Genomic DNA, 24479 nt, shown 5'->3' on the forward strand with positions numbered 1-24479 from the left:
AGATGACGTCAATATACTGATGGCAAACAAGTCACAGCGTGTCAGAGACCTGAACAGTGCCAGAGGAGACCATACACGGTACTAAGGGAGTGAAAAAAATTAAAATTATTTACCTTTTCATTATTCTTGATCATTTGCCTTAGATATTGGTAGAAACATATTTGAGATTGTAAAAGTTTCCATTTACATTTTGTGTTTATCTGATGCAAAAAACAGCATTCTGTAACTTCATGATAACCGGCGAGTTGGCCGTGCGGTTAGGGGCGCGCAGCTGTAAGCTTACATCCGGGAGATAGTGGGTTCGAACTCCATTGTCGGCAGCCCTGAAAGTGGTTTTCGGTGGTTTCTGATTTTCACACCAGGCAAATACTAGGGCTGTACCTTAAGGCCACGACCACTTTCTTCCCACTCATAGCCGTTGGTGCGACGTAAAGCAACTGAAAAACATTATTGCATTGCAACCTTGATATTCGAAACTTTTTTGTCATGTACACTATGTTTGACAAAAAGCAGTAGAATGAGGTATGTTTTTTGCTACTTGTTTAAAGTCGCACTAACACATCGAAGGTTTTCTGCGACGGAAGGATGGGAGGGGCCTAGGATTGGGGAGGTAGCGGCGGTGGCCTTAATTAAGGTACAGCCCCAGCATTTACCTGGCTTGAAAATGGGAAATCACGAGAAACAGTCTTCAGGGCTGCCGACAGGGAAGTACTTATCCTCCTACCCTGGTTCTGTGGTCGTGGCTCTTGATCATCGGCGATCTCCGGTTCAATTATTAAGGCTTTCAATTTATAGATTATTTGACATGCCTGGTACCGAGGTTGTCGAGCTTCACACGGTTAAATGGTAAACTACTTGATTCCGTGACAAATTGAGCGGCAGAAAGGAAATGACCACCCTGCCGCTCGCCAACTCCTGATTTTGAGTCTACAGTTACAAAAGAAAAAACAACACGGAACTGTAGACACAATATGCCTCCAGTCCCTGAATATGTCAAAAAAAAATAAAAAACAGAATAATATTGTCTGCATACATTTATTTACTAACACTACTTAACCAAAGGCCAGTTGGGTGGGATTACCGTGAAACTAGGTGCACTAAACAGTTTTAAATACAGTGTTGAAGCCAGAGATTTGTGACCCTTGTGAACATTTTCCAATTCTCTGCCTCATTAAATACTAATAATGTTATGTAAGTTGTTAAAATGATGTTAAGGAAACGTCGCTACATGGCGCTATACAGATGACCTAATTCCTGCAACAAACAGTAATGACAGTAATGACTCCGTGCAAGCATAGTGGCATTCGGTTCAGAGGTTCTCGGTTTCAATTCCAGGCCGTGCCATGGAATTTAGCTTCATCTGATTAATTCCTCCATTTCAAGGACAAGGTATTTTTCTGAATACACACCTGTTCATCTATACACATAACACTCCGCACTACCCACCACCACAGCAGCTCGTAAGATTTGAATACTTACCCCTCCCCCTTTATAACATCCGGCTACATAGAACGCACCCGCGACCCCACCAGGATGTGGGAGAAAGAACAGAAATGGGAAAAAGTGCATTAAGTCCCTGGGTATTTCGCAAATAGTTCATTGTGACGTGGCTAGTTTTACTTCCCATTAAAATTATAATCAACGTCAGCACAACTCTTGCACATCATTTCTGTTCCTCAGCCATTCATTTTGTCTGCTACACACTTATCATTCTTCGGGTATTTGCCTCACATCTTTGCCTTAGAGCTATTTTCTCCAACCTAAGGCGAACGGGATTTTAGGTTCGTGATACTAAGTTTACTTTTAAGCAAGAATATACCTGGACTACAGAATAGATCCTGATGAATCCGTGGGCAACAATGGTATAGTTATTTTCTCCAAGCAATAATAATAATAATAATAATAATAATAATAATAATAATAATAATAATAATGAATTTCTTACAGCGATTTCTGTACTTGTCTATCTTTGTTCCCTTTTCTTTCCTGCCTCACGCCTCATAAAACGCGCACACTTTTTGTCCTGATCATCTGCTTCACGTAGTAAGTACACTTATACCTATTTTTTAAAGAAGGAATCTTTCATCAGATCTACACAAACCACTCTGTCAGTTAGATATCTGAGTGCTGCCCAGAGTTAAGCTAACACATCGTCCCCCTTATTTCCCCATAATACCCTGTTAATTCTTACTCCTGATTCGGACTGCGTAGTTCGTCCGTTTGTGTTCGTGGATATCATAAATGCTTGACACGTCTAGTTCCATCCTGTCTGCCTCCCTCAGCTTATCTCTCTCAATATTGTTACAGGTTCTTCATCTTGTACTTACTCGTCGTTGTGTTTCTGAGCAGCCCACAGCCTCTCGAATTAAATTGGAATTCCAGTTCTCTTGTAAGTTTGAATTTTGATCTATTTGCTAACTCGTGTGTGAAACAAATTGTTAATTATCGTATTTCTCATCTTGTACACACTGTATCCCCGTGAATATAACCAGGGGTAGTCTTAAGTACAACGTTGGACCTGACGCAGTATACTTTAGATGCGTACCTATTCCTAAAGACCTGGAATATTTGGCATCTGCCGGGCTGAGTGGTTCAGACTGTTGAGACGCTGTCCTTCTGACTCCAACTTGGCAGGTTCGATCCTGGCTCAGTCCGGTGGTATTTGAATTTGCTCATATACGTCAACCTCGTGTCTGTAGATTTACTGGCACGTAAAAGAACTCCTGCGGGACTACTTTCTGGTACCTCGGCGTCTCTGAAAACCGTAATAGTGAGACGTAAAGCAAATAACATTAATATTTTGAATTTGGGATTCCAAATTTTGGGGTTAAGGTTGAATATCAGTCTTCTATAGAATAGAATATTCCCATCCCCGGGTTTTGGATCACATGAAATTGGGGAGAGAGGATTCGTTTATTGCATTTAATTAAATTCGATACGTGCATTACATTCTCCTCCTTACGGTTATTTGACTGTTACTGCGCTAAATATTATTAATTTTGTCGTAGACGTTAACAGTGTTACATAGTCTAGGACAATAATATGTATCGTCCTCTTCCTAAGCTTATTTAGTGCATACTTTTGTGTCACAAGTCTTACAAGAGTTATCTTGCAATTGCAACATACATTATGACTGAATTGAATGAGTGAATAACTGCATGAATTAATGAATGGATGATTTCATGAGTGAATTGTGGTCATGTCCGAGTGAATTCCACGAATGATGAATGAATATCTCTTCTCACCTGGTCACGGACAGCCACTAACTGGAGAGAGCATTCATTGATTGAGTGATTGAGTGAACGACTGAACGACTTGGACTGGACTCAGCTGAACTGAACATTCTATTATGAATGAATGAATGAATGAATGAAATACTGTCTGCATGAAAGAAAGAATGACTGACTGACTGACTGACTGACTGACTGACTTCAAAGTCCGCTCTCCCAGTCACGGACAGCAGTCTTCTGTATCTGAAAGGTGGAATAAAAGCATTCTGTATTCATTTCTTTGAAAATGTAACAAAATGTGAATTCAAACTGAAAATACGAAATCTCACTATAGCCTATATGACTGAATGCTCTGCTATATTTCTGAAAATATTTGTTAGGTAGAAAAATTGCTTACGGATTATAAATACCTTAGACGGTACGTAAAACAGATTCTTCATCCGGTTTCAACATTACAATCGACACTACGCTAAAGTTGTTATCTATGGCTTTATGACATGGGTATGCTTAACCGCCATTTTGGTTCTTACGTGCTTGAGTTCATGTGATCCTAAAGCGCTGAATTCCCCGCATTGAATGTGTTACCTTGACGTTAGGAAGCTAATTTGTAACTACGAAGTCTTACGCAGGCATTATAGGCAATGTGCAATTCAAAATGATGCCTAATGAAGGAAATTGTGAATGATAAATGTGCTGTAATTTCGAAGAAAAAATATTGAACACTTCTTCAAAGTTAGGTATTATGCGGTAGTGGACTGAAGCAGAAATGTACAGAAACGAGGTTAAATGTATGGAACTTCATCAGCAAAGAAGAGAACAGTGTGAATGAGGAACGGAATGAGACTTTTTTAAATGAACAATTCATCCTTACGTATATAGGTTTAAATTAATCCTAGTCAGAACAAAATATAGCATTCCTGCGTCTATCAACACAGGTAGTAGTTGTAGAAACCCTAAATGGTACTTTCTTTAAACACCCATGTCACGATAAAGTTTGTGTAGATGTATTCAATTATTTTTCAGTTGTTAAACACATGAAATTAAGGTTATTCACACCGATCGACTTGGCTACGTGGTTTGGATTATGGAGCAGTGAGCTTTCATTCTGGAGATAGTGGGTCCCGGCAACCCTGAAGATGGTTTCCCGTGGTTTCCCAATTTTACACCAGGCAAATGCTGGGCCTGGGCCTAATTGAATCGGTGCATCGTAAGACAAAGACCAACAAAAATGATTATTCACAGCTAAAATGATGGCTTTGTTCGCTTCTAATTAGGCTAATTGTGTGAGCAACTATTTTTACAAATTAACTATGCAACGTCAAAATACAGATCCCATTTGCCTGACTAACATCGGTTGACGCAGCTGAAAATAGCTTTAACTGAGATTAACCCAGATTGTAGTCTAATAATAATAATAATAATAATTTTGCGTTCCAGTAACTACTTTTACTGTTTTCGGAAACATTGAAGTGCCGAGATTTTGTCACGCAGGATTTCTTTTGTGCTAGTAAATCTACCGACACGGGGCTCGCGTATTCGAGCACAATCAACTACCGCCGGACTGAGTCGGGATCGAGCCCGTCAACTTAGGCTCAGAAGGCCACTCTACCGTCTTAGCTACTCAGCCTGGTAGTGAAATAATTACGAATCTAAAAGAAATGTAATTAAAAATCTGTTTTTGTACTGAAGACTACAGTACATATAATCCGTAATCTATATTTGTCAAGAATCATTAACCACCACTGTACTGTTGTAGTGACTCTATATGGACAGTATGGCCAAATCAGTCCAACCGCCATGTTTTAGCCAAGTACTATTTTTTTTGTTTTCTTTTGTTTTGCAATTCGCGTTACGTCGCACAGACATAAATAGTCTTATGGTGACGATGGGATGGGAAAGGCCTAGGTGTAGGAAGGAAGCGGCCATGGCCTTAAGGTATAGCCCCAGCATTTGTCTTGTCTCAAAATGGGAAACCACGGAAAACCATCTTCAGGGCTACCGACAGTGGGGTTCGAACACACTATCTCCCGGTGGCGTGCCAGATGCGACCGTGCCGCATGCGACCCGTGCCACTAGCGACCGGCGTTGACAACCTAATTTTAATTTAACAAGCAATGTCATCATCCAAGATAAGACAAGCTAAATCAGTACAAGAAAAGGTTACAAATTAGGCCAAACATTTATAGCACTGCTACCCAGGTTGGTAATTACATTTTTCTTTGTTCTGTTCAAATAGCGAACGACTATAACCATAAACCGTGCACAGCATTTAATTATATACACTGAATTAGTCGTCAGTAAAAAAAAAAAAAAAAAAAAAAAAAAAAAAAAAAAAAAAAAAAAAGGCGTATGGAGTTTAGTGCCGGGAGTGTCCGAGGACAAGTTCGGCTCGCCAAATGCATGTCTTCTGATTTGATGTCTGTAGGCGACCTGCGCGTCGTGATGAGGATAAGATAATGGAGACGACACATAATCACAGCCCCTGTGCCAGCGGAATTAACCAATGATGGTTAACATTCCCGAACTTGTCGAGAATCGAACCCCTGTGACTAAAGACCAGCACGCTATCCATTTAACCATGGAACCGGAGTCGTCGGTAAGTACAGCCGATATAAATCTTTACGTAGAACAATCCCAACGTCTGCGTAAAAGTTTTATAAATAATAATTGAGTACATTTCTATGACGAAACTTCAAATAAAACCTGCATTCATTATATCATACACAAAGGTAATATCTAAAACCAGTTCAAGAACTCGTCGTTGAAAACTAATCACTGTAATGTATAGTTTGGAATGCCATTAATAGAGATATTCCTCCCCAAGAGAAAACATAGATGGGTCATAAATATTGCAAGAGATATTTAAGGCCTAAACTCTAGGAATGCGAAGCAAAATGTACAATCAGGTAATTCTATTCTGAATACTACAATAACACAAGTTCAGCTATATTTTTACGAAGATTATGTTTGTAAAAATTAATAATAATTTGGCTTTACGTCCCACTAACTTATTTTACGGTTTTCGGAGACGCCGAGATGCTGGCCAGAGTCGAACCTGCCAAGTTGGGGTCAGAAGGCTAGCGCTTCAACCGCCTGAGCCACTCAGCCCGGTAATTATATTTGTTTTACAGTTACCTTATCTATAAACAAAGTTCTTGGGGATGATTAAGTTCAGTCCCTGGACTTTCGAGAAACAGCAATGACAGAGCAGCATCTTCCTAAGTTGCTTTTGAAAAATTTACTTTGGGAAACTGGTAGTTTTTTAGAACACGAAATATGGTGATGCGTGTACGTTTTATCCTACTGTACAACATGCCCATATATAGAGATGCGTTTCCATGTCTGGGAGAAGTTACCAAACAAGTTATCTCAGTGCGTTACGGCACTGCCTGTTACGGCCATTTCGGGAGACGACTGCGTTCGAAACCCCCGTCGGCCATTCTCGAAAATTTTCATTTCCAGCCAAACGCCGGGATGTACCTTTCGCATGGCCACGACCACTTCCTTCCCATTCCTAGCCCGAACAATAACACCCACAGACAACACCCTCACACAGTAGTTCATGTAGCTCACTCCCGTGGTGTGTCCCGGGTAAAGGAGCTACAGATCTAGCGAGCTGGACATGTCCTCGTACCTCCCGGCACTAAAAGTCTTGCGTTCAAAAATAAAATTTGAAACGTTCAAGGTAATCATAAGAAGTGGTAGCATTTATTCAGATACTTCGAAGTTTCGTGAGATCGTCTTACAAAATCAAACTCCATTCCAGTGTATACAGCATGGAAGGTAACTGATGCACCAAATTAACAGAGTAGATCTTGGAGAGAGGATTACAATGCCGTAATTTTCAGGTCTCATGCTTGCACAGTTACGTTAAGACTTGGGAGAAAGGAGAAGAGTTGTTCGAATAAACTGAGCCAAATATTCGTTTATAAGAAATTGAGTATGCCTTTGCTGGCGAGAAGTAGTGTTTACAGTGCACTATATCTTCTGGCATTGCTAGAATTAATTTGTTACTTTCATTGACCTGACACAGTCTCATTCTTGCCCTCGACAATATGAAAGTGACCGAGGTATGAGCGATGCTAGTAATGCCATTCCTTATGCAGCCAGTCCCTGTTATAAATGGTTTGAAAATATCGCTCGTAGGATCGGTTGGTGCATGCATTTCAGTGGGCTTGGCAGACTGCTATGTAATAGCAAATTCTGGCTTGGTGAGAAAAGCAACGGGAAACGATCTCACTCCTCATTTGCTTGTATGCCTCTTCAGTGACGCCTAGGATATCTGTAACGGCTGTTGGCAGAGCTGTGGAGGATCAAACCAGTCTTCGGGCTGAATACCCAACATACATACACAAGAAACTGAGTTAGGGATTGTAATAGTTTACCAAGGGAAATGTTGGATTAATTTTCTAATTCTCTGAAATAATTTAAGAACAGACTAGGTAAACAACCGATAGGCAATCTGTCACTTCGGCGATTCCCTAAATACAATTGAGTGGTGACTGTCTGACTGATTGGTCGCATGCGACACGATATCAGCGTGGTCGCATCCGGCACGGTCGCTCCCGGATGCAAGCTCACAGCCGCTCGCCCCTAACCGCACCGCCAACTCGCACGGTAAGTCAAGTACTCAATCAGCTGATAGATGGAGAGTGAAGTTGTCCGCGTCGAATATCTCCTGATCCGCTAAAGATACATAGACATTACGTTCCCAAATTCTTAAATCGTATTAAGGGGCTCATAAAATATGCTGTTTAATTCGTCAACATAATTATCAAGTAACCGGTATTAGCTTTGGTTTTTAAATGGGACTCTGCTAGTTTTACCCAATAGAGCAACTAAGAATCGAGCCACAAGTTCAGTGATGTGCTTATTTTGTAAGTCCGATCAGTACTTTTGGAGATATTAAACGGTTTTAATATGTATAGGCTTCAGATAAAAAAAGCGATGGGCCACTCGCTGTGATGCTGCGTGACTCACGGCTTGTTGACAAACACAAATAGGCCTAACCCAGCCACGTTTTGACAGACTGTAAATTTCCCAGCGCCATAGAAGTGGTTGAAACGGGGCAGAATGAAACAATGGTCCTAAAAATAAAAATATCTGAACTATATTGTGTAAATAGCGATGTATGCTAACATATGAGCGGTAATTTATTCTCAACGCGACCACTGCCTGTTGTAAGTGCATCGATCTTTCATGTTGGCTTTAAGGAGCACCAAATATCCCAACAGTAACGTTCTCCGTTAATTTTTGCATCCATTTGTTTCCAATGTCCCTGTCATTAATTGAATTTTGAAGTTTATTTCACCGAGCTCGATAGCTGCAGTCGCTTAAGTGCGGCCAGTATTCAGTATTCGGGAGATAGTAGGTTCGAACCCCACTGTCGGCAGCCCTGAAGATGGTTTTCCGTGGCTTCCCATTTTCACACCAGGCAAATGCTGGGGCTGTACCTTAATTAAGGCCACGGCCGCTTCCTTCCCAGTCCTAGCCCTTTCCTGTCCCATCGTCGCCATAAGACATATCTGTGTCGGTGCGACGTAAAGCCAATAGGAAAAAAAAGTTTATTTCACACTCTGTACTCCTGAGAAGGACAATGAAGCAATTGATGTATAACATTTCCACTGCGTTATCTCGTCTCTTTCCAATTCAGCATCAATGAAACAAAAATGTTTTAACTCAGAAGTGCTGTACATCATACTGTTGTTTCTGAGGGCCCGAGGCGAGGTACTGTTGCGAGATCAGAAGAATGCACATGCCCGTGAGGTACGGGGCGAAGGGGTTTTCACCAGCAGAGCCAGTGACGCAATGATTACCACAGCAACTCCGCTACTGCCCAGGCGACTTTATATTATCTTCTACTGGCAGCTCTTCGCTCTTGTCAGTTGTAATCCAACAAACTGCAAAGTGTGAGTCAATGTTTTCGTGTAGCAGATAAGAGCAGATAAAAGCCGATCTGTCTGGCCACAACAGGAAGTTCATGCTTGGAACCCACATTCTTTATTCTTGCATTCTTCTCATCTCTACACAGTACGTGTTTATCACCAAGGGGCGAGACATACAGCATCACAGCGAGTGGAGCATCGCTTTCTCTTTAATTCATACATATATGAAGCCCTTTAATATCTTCTAAAGTATTCGTCGGATTTGCAAAATAAGCACAGCACATCACTGAACTTAGAGCTAGATTCTTAGGTGTTCTATTGGTGAAATTAGCATTAACCCGTTAAAAATATAGCAAAGTTGCTACCAGTTTCACTGTAATTTACGTAAGTGATGGAGACAAATTAGACAGTGTTTTATGAGCCCATTAATACAATTAAAGAATTACAAACAATGTCTCTCTTTAACAGATTGGAAGATGTTAGAGGTCGCGAACTTAGCTGAATAACACACACATACACACACTCTCTCTCTCTCCCTCTCTCTCTCGTTATATTCAGAGTCTACCTGATAGAAGACTCCTCAAAATGTATATTTATACGTGGTATATAGCAAGACACAATTACGTATTTGTTCTGTGTTGGGAGGAAGGCCTGTAATACTGTAATAACATTAAATTATAATATATGTGCCATAAGAAGTACACACATTGCCTTGAATATTGTTTGTCCTGACTGTAAAGTTAGCCTACATTTAAACAGAAACTTTTAACAGTTCCATGTTCTTGGTTACACTGTTTTACATATCAGAATATACAAAGCAATATCACCAAACTAGAACTATACATAGAGATTTATTATTTATGTATGACTTATCGGTACGTATATATTCTTAACATACGCAGAATATCGAAAATAATTGAGTTAGGCCTTTATTAACCTATGGGGAGAAAAAATTGTTACCTAGCTCCATATTTACATTAACGTAGTATACTGTAACATTCTATTGATGGTAGTAATATAACTAATTACGATAACCTGCTACTCTTTAGTGGGGAAAACAAGCCATTGTGGTCCCGGGGTGTTGTGTAGTCTGTTAATGACGGCTACCGTTTGATCCCCGCGATGAGCACTTACATATTGGTAACAAAACCAAACTCCATGGCACTACAGCCCTTGAAGGGCCTTGTCCTACCAAGCGACCGCTGCTCAGCCCGAAGGTCTGCAGGTTACGAGGTGTCGTGTGGTCAGCACGACGAATCCTCTCGGCCGTTATTCTTGGCTTTGGAGACCGGGGCCACTATCTCACCGTTAGATAGCTCCTCAATTCGAATCACGTAGGCTGAGTCGACCTCGAACCAGCCCTCAGGTCCAGGTAAAAATCCTTGACCTGGCCGGAAATCGAACCCGGGACCTGCGGGTAAGAGGCAGGCACGCTACCTCTACACCACGGGTACATGTTGGTACCGCTATACAGTATAATTTAAGAAAATACTACTCGTTAATCGGTGAAAACTTGTAATTGTCCTAGTCCGGTGTACCTTTGCTCAAGATTCTGTTACCGGCCACCCGCGGTTCGATCCCCCTGATGTGAGACTAATTATGTGCCCCCGTTTGGTTAGTATTGGTAGATATCCGGTGTATTTTAAACACACTTATTTGTTACTATTGGTTTTGCTATTACATTGTTGTTCTTGTTAATATAATGTAAGGAAAAACTCTGATCAATGCTAGGTGACAATTATAATCTAGTCCTTTAAAAGATGTAAAGCAATATAAGCTTCAATACGAGAATATATTCTAATGATAGCTCAGAGAATGAAAATTAACGAGACATAAGTGATCGGAAGTGGCAGTTCTTAGAAATTCTGTAATGTACAGGTTTTAGATACAAAAAACATTATCGGGGATATTTGAAACTTTATGACAAATATAATAATCGTGAAATTCTCAAGTTATTTTTCCTTACATGCAACGTAAAAGATCGGAAATTATATTCTAACCAACTTTCGTTATATAGGTACGGGTTTTTGATACAGATAATATCAACGGATAAATTTGATATTGACAGCTTTGGCCTCCTTAAAATTACTAACCCGTCTAGTTATTCTTGTAACCATTATAATGTATGATAAAACATTATTCGTTGCTATGGTGCCTCTTATAACATACTACTTTGAGAGGTGAAAACAAGCAGTTGTCAAATTTAATATTAAAACCCTTTTCGGATCTGCTTCCGCATCCGTAATCACAACAGCCTGGCATGTTCTTCAAACCTCAGGCCTCAGAAATACATAAATGCATATACATTTCAAAACTAATAATAGCTAATAATCCGCCAAACTACTTTAGGTACTATTAAGTAGCCTGAACTTTACTGAAATTGCATAAAGAGTGATCTTGCCCTTTGTGGAATACATACGTTTAAATCAGCTGACGGAACATTGACTAAGACACGGGTGTCAAACCTTGCCCGCCGTAAGCCCAGTGCCTGTGCTGGAAATGTGTGTTCACGTGGGCTCAAGTCTTTTCCCATCAGTCGGTTTGTACGCTCGAAATCTTTAGTATCTCGTGGCCGGAAATATTCATCTGCTTATTCTCTCTCTCATTGGTCACACCCATCAGACGCGTTAACACATACCCACATCTGAAGAGTGAGGGGAGGTGGAGAAGACGGAAGTACGAGGATATCTAGCATGAGCGAAACACACGCGGAGGGGAAGGTACTTGCTTCTCCGCCTGCCCACACGTCCCACTGGCTCGACAACGAAGGGAGAGGGGAATGAAGGGAGGAACCACACGCCTCCTTCAAGGCAACAGACGTAATGTGTATGTGAACTCATTGAGGGTCAAATTCTCCAGTTACTTTATAATATTCTTGTGCGAGGTCTGGCTGAAATGTTAGCGGTCTCGACTATGACTTCATTATCAAATGGCATCGCGCTCAACCACAGTAAGAATGACCGTTATTTTCGTCAATATAGGCCCTGTTAAATACTACTACTACTACTACTACTACTACTACTACTACTACTACTACTACTAATAATAATAATAATAATAATAATAATAATAATAATAATAATAATTGCTATCCTCAAAAACCAAAGTAAAAATAACCTGGCATTAAATAATTATGATTTTCAGAGACGCAAGGGCGTTTGGAAAACCGTCCCTGTGAAGTTATTGTCAGCGCTGACCAAACAATTAAATGACATAATATTGGGGTGGAATTACATCGTGCACACTTCATTGCATTTAAATTACAGTTAATTAATTGTTTTCCTTTATTAGGAAAGGCTAGTATAGCCAGAGTGTTTAAGCATAGAAACATCTTAATCAGTTCCCGAAAAGATGGATTTGGGAGTGTCCTCTGAGTGCGATTGTACACTCACAATCATTAGTAAGTAGTGGCCAAAAATTATCTCGTTTCTTTGTAATCCTTGCGTAGCAGGACATAATACACCATTTTAGAGGACAGCCTTCTAATATGGCCACCAGTAAAAATGTTGCTTACGAACACATTTCTCACATAAAATAACCATGCCACAATGTATGTTTCTGTTTTCGGATGCGGTTTAATGTTTTCTTCTTCCTATAACATTTTATGGAAAAGTCACTCTAGTCTTCGATGCGACAAGACTTCAGCGTGTATTACTTGGTATAGAAGGCAGAGGTCCCAGTTCATTTTCTACGTAGCTTAGTCCGTGTATGATAGGACTTGGATGCTTCTGAAGGATTTAGTTGACCGGATCTTAAAAGTATCGGCTGCTTCCCACCTTCCTGTACCTCAGATCTGGCGCTGGTTGGTTCATTATAGTTGTCTACAAATATCATGCAGCAATTTAAATTACATCGTTCAAAACACATTTGTAAATGTTTAGAATATCGCATGCATTTAATTACATCTGGTCGGAAAATGTTTACCGAGCAATTTGGCCGTGTAGTTTGGGTGGCGCAGCTGTGTGTTTGTATTCGAGAGATAGTGCGTTCGAACCCCACTGTCGGTTGTGAAGAAACAAAGAGACTCCCTCTCGCGTATACTGACCCAAACCAGTTCTGGCGAGTTTGTTTCCTTCCCTTACAATAACATAATGATACCTGACCTTGACAATGTCCAGCCAGTACTTTGAACATTGCTTGTCTGCACTGAATTCACAAATTCTTTTACACTGCAAATGGATGTAATTCTCACACTTCTTTATGAAAATTAAAATCCACAGCCTGTTTCCAGTCATTTGACCGGGTCAGGAGTGAAATGAATGAAGCCCCCATCTAGCGGCGAGGATAGGAATTGTGCTGGCTGCCGAAGCCTGTCGCACTCCTCTGGGGCAATGATTAATGACTGACAGATGAAATAAAGTGATAATGGAGAGTGTTGCTGGAATGAAAGATGACGGGGAAAACCGGAGTACGCGGAGAAAAACCTGTACCGCCTCCGCTTTGTCCAGCACAAATCTCACATGGAGTGACCGGAATTTGAAACACGGAATCCAGCAGTGAGAGGCCGGCGCGCTGCCACCTGAGCCACGGAGGATTCATACTTCTTTATACTCTGTGCTCTTCAAATATCACGTTGGAACACAATGTTAACTCATGTTAAACGAGTTTTTCATTGTAGCATTTTGAATGTGTTTTTACCAAAGATTAGTAACCGGAAGTTATTTCACTTGCTCATATTATTCATAAAATCGTAATTTATGCTGTACACTTCTGATAGTATAATGATCTTAATATCAGTTCTCTGATTAATTAATACACTTGCATAATGTTATAATAATAATAATAATAATAATAATAATAATAATAATAATAATAATAATAATAATAATAATGCGTTAATTAAACTTAAAGCGGAAATTGTTATAAATATGACTTGTTAGTTATCGTACACTGTTGTTCAATCAAAATTATGCTGAAGTAATACACTGACTGACAGAGCAAATGCAACACCAAGGAGGAGTGGTTCGAAAGGGATGAAAGTTGGGGAAAAAACAGAGTCGGCACGGAAGAATAATTGATGTTTATTTCAAACCGATATGCAGGTTACACAATGCGCACGGCATCGACTCAGTAGGATGTAGGACCACCGCGAGCGGCGATGCACGCAGAAACACGTCGAGGTACAGAGTCAATAAGAGTGCGGATGGTGTCCTGAGGGATGGTTCTCCATTCTGTCAACCATTTGCCACAGTTGGTCGTCCGTACGAGGCTGGGGCAGAGTTTGCAAACGGCGTGCAATGAGATCCCACACGTGTTCGATTGGTGAGAGATCCGGAGAGTACGCTGGCCACGGAAGCATCTGTACACCTCGTAGAGCCTATTGGGAGATGCGAGCAGTGTTTGGGCGGGCATTATCCTGCTGAAACAGAGCATTGGGCAGCCCCTGAAGGTACGGGAGTGCCACCGGCCGCAGCACATGCTGCATGTAGCGGTGGACATTTAACGTGCCTTGAATACGCACTAGAGGTGACGTGGAATCATACGCAATAGCGCCCCAAACCATGATGCCGCGTTGTCTAGCGGTAGGGCGCTCCACAGTTACTGCCGGATTTGACCTTTCTCCACGCCGACGCCACACTCGTCTGCGGTGACTATCACTGACAGAACAGAAGCGTGACTCATCGGAGAACACGACGTTCCGCCATTCCCTCATCCAAGTCGCTCTAGCCCGGCACCATGCCAGGCGTGCACGTCTATGCTGTGGAGTCAATGGTAGTCTTCTGAGCGGACGCCGGGAGTGCAGGCCTCCTTCAACCAATCGACGGGAAATTGTTCTGGTCGATATTGGAACAGCCAGGGTGTCTTGCACATGCTGAAGAATGGCGGTTGACGTGGCGTGCGGGGCTGCCACCGCTTGGCGGCGGATGCGCCGATCCTCGCGTGCTGACGTCACTCGGGCTGCGCCTGGACCCCTTGCACGTGCCACATGTCCCTGCGCCAACCATCTTCGCCACAGGCGCTGCACCGTGGACACATCCCTATGGGTATCGGCTGCGATTTGACGAAGCGACCAACCTGCCCTTCTCAGCCCGATCACCATACCCCTCGTAAAGTCGTCTGTCTGCTGGAAATGCCTCCGTTGACGGCGGCCTGGCATTCTTAGCTATACACGTGTCCTGTGGCACACAACACGTTCTACAATGACTGTCGGCTGAGAAATCACGGTACGAAGTGGGCCATTCGCCAACGCCGTGTCCCATTTATCGTTCGCTACGTGCGCAGCACAGCGGCGCATTTCACATCATGAGCATACCTTAGTGACGTCAGTCTACCCTGCAAGTGGCATAAAGTTCTGACCACTCCTTCTTGGTGTTGCCTTTGCTCTGTCAGTCAGTGTATAACAGAATGTTCTTAAAAATTCCAAAATTAGTCATCCAGAGATATTTTATAACTACTTTATATAGAATAATTAGTACTTACACAAGTTTAGAATGAAATGTGGGTGTGTAAAATGTGTTTTTGATTGTAAAATTTTACGCGCGCTTCTTTAACCAAAAATGAGTATTTATTAAAAGTCAAGAATAAATCACTAAACGAATTACATATTTTTCAAACGTAGTTCTTTTTCACTCGGAATGTTCTGCTTTCTCCGATTATCGTGGTTCACAAAAAAATATGGTAAAAATTCTACTTTCACAATTTATGCCAGATTTGTGCTGGAATTGTAGTAAATATCCTACGATATGATTTTACTGAGGTAACGACATAAAATAAGGTACGATCACTTACATACTTTATTATTCATTCACGCCTTGTGGCTATGGCGGTTTCCAAGTATACCTCATATTGGATGGTTTGTGGATTTCTTTGCGACATGGTGCGACATCGGCGCAGGGTGCATGGGTCATAGCATTGCGGAGATTACAGGCGAATTCGGGTTTCCGAGGTCAACAGTATCGAGGGTGGAACTTCAAGAGAATGTTACCACCCCTGTAAACCGCCGCAAGGGAAGACCAAAGCTGTTTAACGAACGGACATCACATCGCCTCCGCAGAACCATACCGGACGCTCGACGGGCTACTGTGAGTCAGATCACCATCCAGTTGAATGTTGGGAGTCGGAAACCAATTTCTACCACGACTGTAAGGAGGCAACTGCACCGCATAGGCTTCACCAGCAGACGACCAGCTCGTGTGCCTTTGCTGACACCTCGACACAGAGCTCAACGACGTGAATGGGGAATGGGCCTGCGAACATCGGCAATGGACCATGGAACAGTGGCGGCGTGTAGTATGGTCCGATGAATCTCGGTTCCAGTTGTATCTAGCTGATGGGCACGTGAGAGTGTGGCGTATGCCCCATGAAGCTATTGATCCAGCGTGTCAACGAGGTTGTGGCCAGGCGGGAGGTGGCTCAGTTCTGGTCTGGGCGGCGTTCTCATGGTCGCAATTCGGCCCCATTGTCCGGCTGCAGGAAGCGCTGGTAGGTGCACGTTATGTGGATATTCTTTCAGACCATCTGAATCCCTTTCTGGCCCCGGAGTACCCTGATGGTGATACCATGTTTCAACAGGACAATGCGCCATGTCACCGCTCTGTGCTGACACGCAGGTGGTCGGAGGAGTACTCCAGTGAAGTTATGACCATGAATTGGCCCTCCAGATCCCCTGATCTTAATCCAGTCGAGATTTATGGGGTGCTGTCGATACTGGTATACGCTCCACGAATCCCGCACCAACTACACAAGATCAATTGTGGGTAGCAGTGAAAGATACGCGAGTCCAAATCCCTCCAGAACGATTCCAACATCTTGTAGAGTTGATGCCTCGCCGCAGTCCTGCCGTTTTGAGGGCTCGCGGAGGAGCAACTCATTATTTAACATATCGTTCAATGTCTTATCATGACTTTTGGCCACTCAGTGTATATTACTTTTCGAAATTACATTTTAGTAATCTATATGCATTCCGTAGAGTTTTTTGGCAATTTTGGAGCCCCAGCACTCTCAAGGCATCGCGCCAAGGGCATAGAGCCAAGGATACGGCGCGCACAGGTTCATTTAGTGGCAGCTTGTTGTAGTTACTGGTTGAGATTTAGATAATTGTGATTGGAGCTGGAATAAACATGTGACGGTGAAGGGGTTAAGGAATTTCCATTCTCCTGTTTCAGTGAATATTTTTAATTCGTTGGCACTAAAAATAATGAAAGCATATGTGTGGGTAACATGCGAACTTTGTTCGGGAGTGATCATTATGGAAATGGGCTTAGATCTCTTTAAGAATTGATAGCCACTTAATGTCTGTTATAAAAACCACAAAATGGAATAATGTCTTTTTCCCTGCGAACTTTAGTATCATTCCAACCTCATGTGATTTTCTAAACACTCTCGTTCTGTGAAGTAATTGTAATTTTACAGATTACTTATTGAAAAGTAATTAGTAGTTGTAATTCAGTAAAATATTTTGTACTTTTCCAATCACTACATACAGTAGTATTCAGACTGGGGAAGAACTTCTCACCTCACTGTAGTTAGTTAAAAACGATGTATTGATTCTTTGTTTGAGTGATCTTTAAACACTCGCCTCGATTTCCACACTTTAATTATAAACTCTTGTTTTGATTATGATTGGAGCTCCTGCTTCAAACGGCTCATTAAAATACCATGTCGATTGTGCAACTGGTCGATTGAATTGAGTTCGGGATTTAATGTTAACACAAAGGGGAAATCAATTAAGAATGGCTACTTCCGTATGTCAATCAAATACATCACACTGCACGATAAACATCGTTCCATTGTCGTATTTGAAAGTGTGCTTCACTGAACTGTTCTTTCATGATACAATTTTACTAAACAACACGTACTCCACGGGAGAGCAGTTTACCATACTCCAGAAAAATGGTGTGTCATTGCCCGATACAAAATTCCCAATCCTAATTCCACATTAGTAGTCAAGGTAAAACAGTAAAATTATCAGATAATCTTTATCCGCGTAAGCACACTGTTACGAATTACTCTATTGTATTGATCTGCACACTAATTAGTGGACTACTGACATTTTACTCCTCACAGTAGGTCTCGGGTTGTCCGGTATTTACCTGGAATAGGCGCTCCTTCCGTAATCATGATTGACAGCTCTCACTTTTCACTTGGCACTCATCAATGTCACTGTACATAGTAACTCCGTGCAGAGAGGTTCGAACACAAATGCGTTGATTATTAAAACAATAATAATGTTATTGTTTTTACGTCCCATTAACTACTTTTTTACGGTTTATGGAGAATTCGAGGTGCCCAAACATTCCCCGCCGGAGTTCTTTTACGTGTCAGTAAATCTACCTACACGAGGCTGACTTATTTGAGTACATTCAAATACCACCGGACTGAGGCAGGATCTAACCTGCCAACCTGGGGTCAGAAGGCCAGTGCCTCAAACGTCTCAGCCACTCACTCCGGCAATTATTAAAACACATGACTACTCTTCACTTGGCTTGACTCCAGACTAGGCCGATAACTATCACAATCAACGTGACTGTTCTGTGCACTGAACTACTCAACACGTATCACGACCAACACTAGTAAGAGCGGCAACACTTCAGCATTACTCTCAATCACATTACTACTACTACTACTACTACTACTACTACTACTACTACTACTACTATTATTACAGTTTTCATTACGTCCCTGAAGGTGACGGTGGGCCTCTTAGGCGGTGACGTCTTCTCTCAGGCCAGGGAGGTATGATATGATGAATTATTCGGAGAAGGTGAGGGGATTGGCGGCCGTGGCCTATACTGGGAATTGTCCCGGCATTCGCCTTAGTGCAGGAAAATGGAAAACCACGAAAACCATTCTCAGGACAGTCTACAGTGGGGATCACCCCCCCCCTCCCCCCAGATTCCCGAATACAGAGGTCTGGCTACGATAGAGCCATGCCCACCGCTTCTCTGCTCGGTTGGTCAGTCGTAGTGCAGAGCTGTCGGACCATGGACCAGCCGTGGTCACTCTGCAGCCTCCGATCTCATTCAAACAGCCCACCACGATGACATTCTCTTAACACTTCGACGCTTACCAGCCCCAGTTCGCGACGTGCTTCCTTATATCCCAGCTGATTAAGTTCTGGTACCTTCAGGGAGCGGCGAGAATGGGAAGGTTCGAGTTTCGCCTTCCAGAAATTCCACACGGACACCAGTACAAGAAGACCCCGGCCCGGCCGGGTGTTTTCCGGCCTGACTTCCTCATCCCTTCCAGGAAATAACTGAAGGGGCTTCCAGAGGGTTGGCAGTTGCAGGTGCATGTAACAATAGTGCTGTTAGCCTCTGTACAGTAGTTCCGACCACTGAAATTAAACATTTGAAGTCGTGTTAGTCGCTGTTTCCCGAGGTAGTCGGTTAAGTTCTTAAAATCGAAAGAGCTTTGTTAGTTCATTTACTAGCCCATTAAAGAACCCATTTTCAGGGTAAAATGTCCTGCACACATCTCTCAAGGGAGATAATAGTAGAAGGCACATTCTTCTTATTCTTCCACCCCTTTTCCCCACATCTGTGGGGTCGCGGGTGCGGACAGTGTTGCAGATTGGGATTTGGTATTGTTTTACGGCCGGATGCCCTTCCTGACCCAAACCCTATATGCGGGATGTAATCTCTTGCGTGTTTCTGTTGTGGTTGGCAGTTTAATGCGTACACATTATTATTATTATTATTATTATTATTATTATTATTATTATTATTATTATTATTATTATTATTATTATTATTATTGGAATCTTTCGTGTTTGAAAGTGCCGAGTGTTCATTACTAAAATATTAACGGTGTTCAGTACTCCCGACGTCTCATTCGCTCAACAAGTACTGTAGTGATTGAGCCATGCGCAGCTTGAATTTAACAGAAAGAAGGTGCAACTGGTTTCCGTGTTAAATCATTACCCACCTCCCTACCTGTACACTTCGAATGGTTCTGTTCTAGGCCACTCACATTTGATAAGACCTCGTTGTCTAGAGGTTCACGTTGTAGCTTCCCCCTCAGTAGTCCTAGAGTCGATTCCAAGCTGTGCGAAAGTTTGGATTGTTGCGAGGATCTGGAACTTCGATTTTTTTGCTAGTAGTTTTAAATCACACTTAACTGATAGGTTTTCGGCGAAGATGGAATAGGAAAGGGTCAGCAATAACGGCCAAGAGCATTCGTCGCTCTGACCATGGGCCACCTCGTGATCTTCAAGCTTTCGGGGTCGCCTGGTAGGCCAAGGCCCGTCAGGGCTGTAGCGCCATGAGGTTTGATTTAGGACTGAGAAAGGAAGCGCCCCATCATTCGCCTGGTGTGAAAATGGGGAAATCACGGTAAACAATCTCCAATGATGCCGATGGTGGGGTTCAAACTCTTCTCCCGAATACATGCTTACTGCTAACGCAACTCGTACCGCGCAGCCAACTCGCTCGATATGATCTCGAACGATCTGCGGTCATCCGTTAGAATAAAACTGAGAAGCAGGTTCAAATCTTTCTATCGACCATTCTAGAATTGGTTTGCATGATTACCCTCAGTCTAGCGACATGTGAATGCTGAGACTGATGGACGGAGTGGCTCAGATCGCCCAAGTTGTCGGCTTCAAACGCAGGTCAGTCCGGTGATATTAATTTTGAAGATGCTAAAGTATCCTATGTCAGCCTCGCATCGGTAGATTTACCGGCATTTAAATGAACACGTCCGGGACGTAATTCCGTAACGTCGGCTTGTTCGGAAAACTATTGAAGTAATTAGCTGGACGTAAATCCATTATTATTATTATTATTATTATTATTATTATTATTATTATTATTATTATTATTATTATTATACTGCCTGCCAAAAAATTGAAGCATCCAGAAGGAGAACAGGAAACGAAATTAAACTTCACGTGTTGAGAGGTATGTGATATTTCAGTGATTACAAAATCGAGTCGAATTTACAAAGAACTTATCAGTATGACGTTGCATCCCATCTGACCTGGATGCATGGACTGAGTCGATTGGGAAGGTTGTATCCCATTTGCGATCACAGCAAAATTTGCCCATTTGCGATCACTCCCATTACAGTGGAAAAAAGGAATGTGAAGAAAGACCAGTTCGTGTCCCATTTGCGATCAGTGTACAATTATCAGCAGCCTATCAGTTTTCCAACGTCCATGTAGCAGGGGGACTGCTAATTAGGGCCGTACTCCACACAACCGCGTGATAAGGATTCTCCCAACCTGTTCCCTTTCTCTTGAACGTAATTCTCTTGAACTGTAATTATTCCAGCTGTAGACATCCATCGTTGATGTACTGTAGATTTTCTTGTTATCTGCGTGCTTACTTACGACATGCAATTCATTGAGACGGAGAGAGGCAAGCCTTGTGCTTTACATAATGGATACTTGTACAGAAATGTACGGAAAAGTCAGGGATGTTTGGTGACATGGGTATTTTTTACCGCTGGCTTTACGTCGCACCGACACAGATAGGCCTTATGGCAGCAATGGGATAGGAAAGGGCTAGGAATGGGAAGGAAACGGCCATGACCTTAATTAAGGTCTTTTGCACCCTGCACAGTGCATGCACCAGGCGCATGCACCCTGAGAGGCCCTGCTCTAATCATTTACATACCCGCCGATGATGTGTGCGTATACGAAGTTACATTGGCATCAGACTATTTCTTCTGGGTACTTCAATTTCTTTGCCAGGCAGCGTATATACCGGCGTATTTTTGAGTGTGAGCCCCAAATAATTGCAGTACTGTACATGCACAGCCACCACATAAGTTCTCAGATAGGTTTCACTCACATTAATTTCAGAGCTATTGACCACAATATACGAAGCCGTTTGCTCAGATCACCACCACTCGGCACCTAACCTGATTGAGTTACCCTGGAATTTGGCTCTGCAGGAAAATTCTGCGTCTGTACGCTTATGCAAATCTTCAGTACTGCGTTTCACACGCCTCCATAGCTGCCACAATTACAGATGCAATTATAAAGACACTTGTATAAGTATTGGGGTTTCATTAACATAATTCTATCTCCTAAATTATGTACAGTAATATCAACATCGTGGATTCCGGAAATGACATACGTGGGCCTGCGACTGAGGAGTATAGTTTGGTAGGGTCGAACCAAACTTCTACTTATATCCAATGCGAGTTAGCTGGACTAATGAATTAGAACTAGTTAGTTGATTGATGTCCGACTCGTTGACTGAACGGTCAGCCTACTGGCCTTCGGTCCAGAGGATCTCGGGTTCGATTCCCGGCCGGGTCGGGGATTTTAACCTTAATTGGTTAATTCCATTGTCACGGAGGCTGGGTGTATGTGTTGTCTTCATCATCATTTCATCCTCATCACGACACGCAGGTCGCCTACGGGAGTCAAATAGAAAGACCTGCACGTGGCGAGCCGAACCCGTCCTGGGATATCCCGTCACTAAAAAGCCATACATTTCATTTTCATTGATTGATTTTCTGCATGACTAACGGCTTGACAAATATTCTATTGTATTTCTACTCAAAGAAATTACCGCACTGTTATGATACTGCTGTTGTAAACTGCGTGATTGTAAATGCTCGGTTAACTTTTAACCACTGTGAGTCTTTTGTACCGCTGAGAAAACTATTTCCTTACAGTGGTGTAGAGATGATTAGTGTTACTGGCTTAAAACATATTTGCTCATCAGTTCCGTGTACTTGTGTGGGAACTATCGGATAGTCTGTGTTGTTTTGAAGTCTATGGTAGAGCTTGTAAATCTGGCGTTTTGGAACGACATGTGATGGAGACATGAAATTAAGGACGGGTATGGATTTAGGTCTTCCGATCTCCTAAGGCAGGCTTGCAGCTTTATATGTCCGTTAATCTTCTAATCATAGGGACCTAATCTTATCTTATATGGCCTATAGTTTCTCGCGGAATAATATACTAGTGATTTCTTTTCAAAGCTTTGTCGAGGATTCGAAAAACTGCCGCCGTAGTAAGAAACTAGTGACGTCACTTTCCCTGGATTATTATTGTCATCATTATTTCAGAAGTTGATTTAGGTCGCACTGACACACAGGTCGTATGGCGACGATGGGATAGGAAAGGGCTAGGAGTGGGAAGGAAGCGGCCTTAATTAAGGCACAAACCCAGCATTTGCCTGGTGTGAAAACGGGAAACCACGGAAAACCCATCTTCAGGGCTGCCGATATTGGGATTCGAATCCACTATCTTCTGAATGAAGGCTCACAGCTGCGCGCCCCTAACCGCACGGACAGTTCGCTCTGTGTTATTATTATTATTATTATTATTATTATTATTATTGAAATGTGCTTCGAAAGTGAGGCCATGTGAGGCGAATGAAGGATAGATTACCTAGGAGAATGATGGGCTCTGTAGTGAAGGTAAGGGAAGCAAAGGAAAACCAAAGTAACGATGGTTAACACTCGGTTCTTAATCATTGAAAAATAAGATGTGTGAAACTGAGAAAGTCCGCTAAGTTAATTGCTAATGGAGGATTGTAGAGGCGGTTAGTTAATTCGAAGAGGCTTGCAGACTGAATGCTGAAAGGCATAACAGTTTACAATAAGGTAAGCTCAGCGGACAAAAAATTAGTCACCCTAGTGCGCACGCGCAGATGGAACGCCTGTACGCATGGCATGCTCAACCGCACGCGCACTGCCTCTACTTAAGCATAAGGCAGTAGCGATCAGTGAGACATTGATATTTCAAGCGGACGTTGTACGTTAACGTGGGTAGATATAAGGATGTGACAGAGTGCTAAAAAGGGGCAATCGTGTTTGTTTGGCTGTGCCCACGGCCATACGGTGCGTGAAGTTGGTGAATTCTACTCTTCAGGTTGCTCCATAGCATTTCTTTGGGTCAAAGGAAATAGTGGAATTTTTGGCAATTAAAAAAGCTGACGTACTAGTCAAACGTGGTGCATTGGAATGTCTACTTACAGCGCTGCAACACCCATGGATGGACTTCATTCCCACTATTCGACAACAAATTCGTTACAAATGACCTACGGAATGGGAAGCATCTCAGTTACATAGAGATAGAGCTTATGCTCTTGTACAACCCAACATCCCTCCTAAGCCATGGTATTATACGTTTCATTCGTCACGAGGTCTAACGGTTTCAGTAATCCGAATGAGGCTCAGAGTAGTATAATGGGAGAGTTCGGGCGCCTCCTCCTCCTCCCGCCGCCTCCTCCGCCGCCGCCGCCGCCCGCGGGAAATTTGAATTTTGGCGGGAAATTTGAATTTTGGCGCGAGATTTGAATTTGTAAACAAAGCCACGTGCTTTTTGACAGCTGTCATCGACAACAACGCATCGCTAACCTCACTGCTGCCATCTTGACGGGCCTAAACCTCACTAGTGCCAACTTAACCTAACTAGCGAGAGGTAAACAAACCCACGTGTTTTTTGACAGCCACGTGCTTT

The 24479-nt window shown here is 42.5% G+C and overlaps 1 protein-coding gene across 2 annotated transcripts in view; it reads left to right on the top strand.

Annotated features, from left to right (window-relative positions):
• The window catches only part of LOC136864125 (uncharacterized), a 306577-nt gene that overhangs the window by 97650 nt on the left and 184448 nt on the right, over nucleotides 1-24479 (top strand). The window contains exon 2 of one of the 2 annotated variants that reach the window (XM_067140730.2): nucleotides 2308-2389. The exons of the other annotated variant lie outside the window; for it this stretch is intronic. The gene's annotated coding sequence lies outside the window, so the exon portion shown is untranslated. The remainder of the gene's footprint in view (nucleotides 1-2307; nucleotides 2390-24479) is intronic. 2 annotated transcript variants of the gene reach the window in all.

This window comes from Anabrus simplex, chromosome 2 (assembly GCF_040414725.1).
Source record: "Anabrus simplex isolate iqAnaSimp1 chromosome 2, ASM4041472v1, whole genome shotgun sequence".
NCBI lineage: Eukaryota > Metazoa > Arthropoda > Insecta > Orthoptera > Tettigoniidae > Anabrus > Anabrus simplex.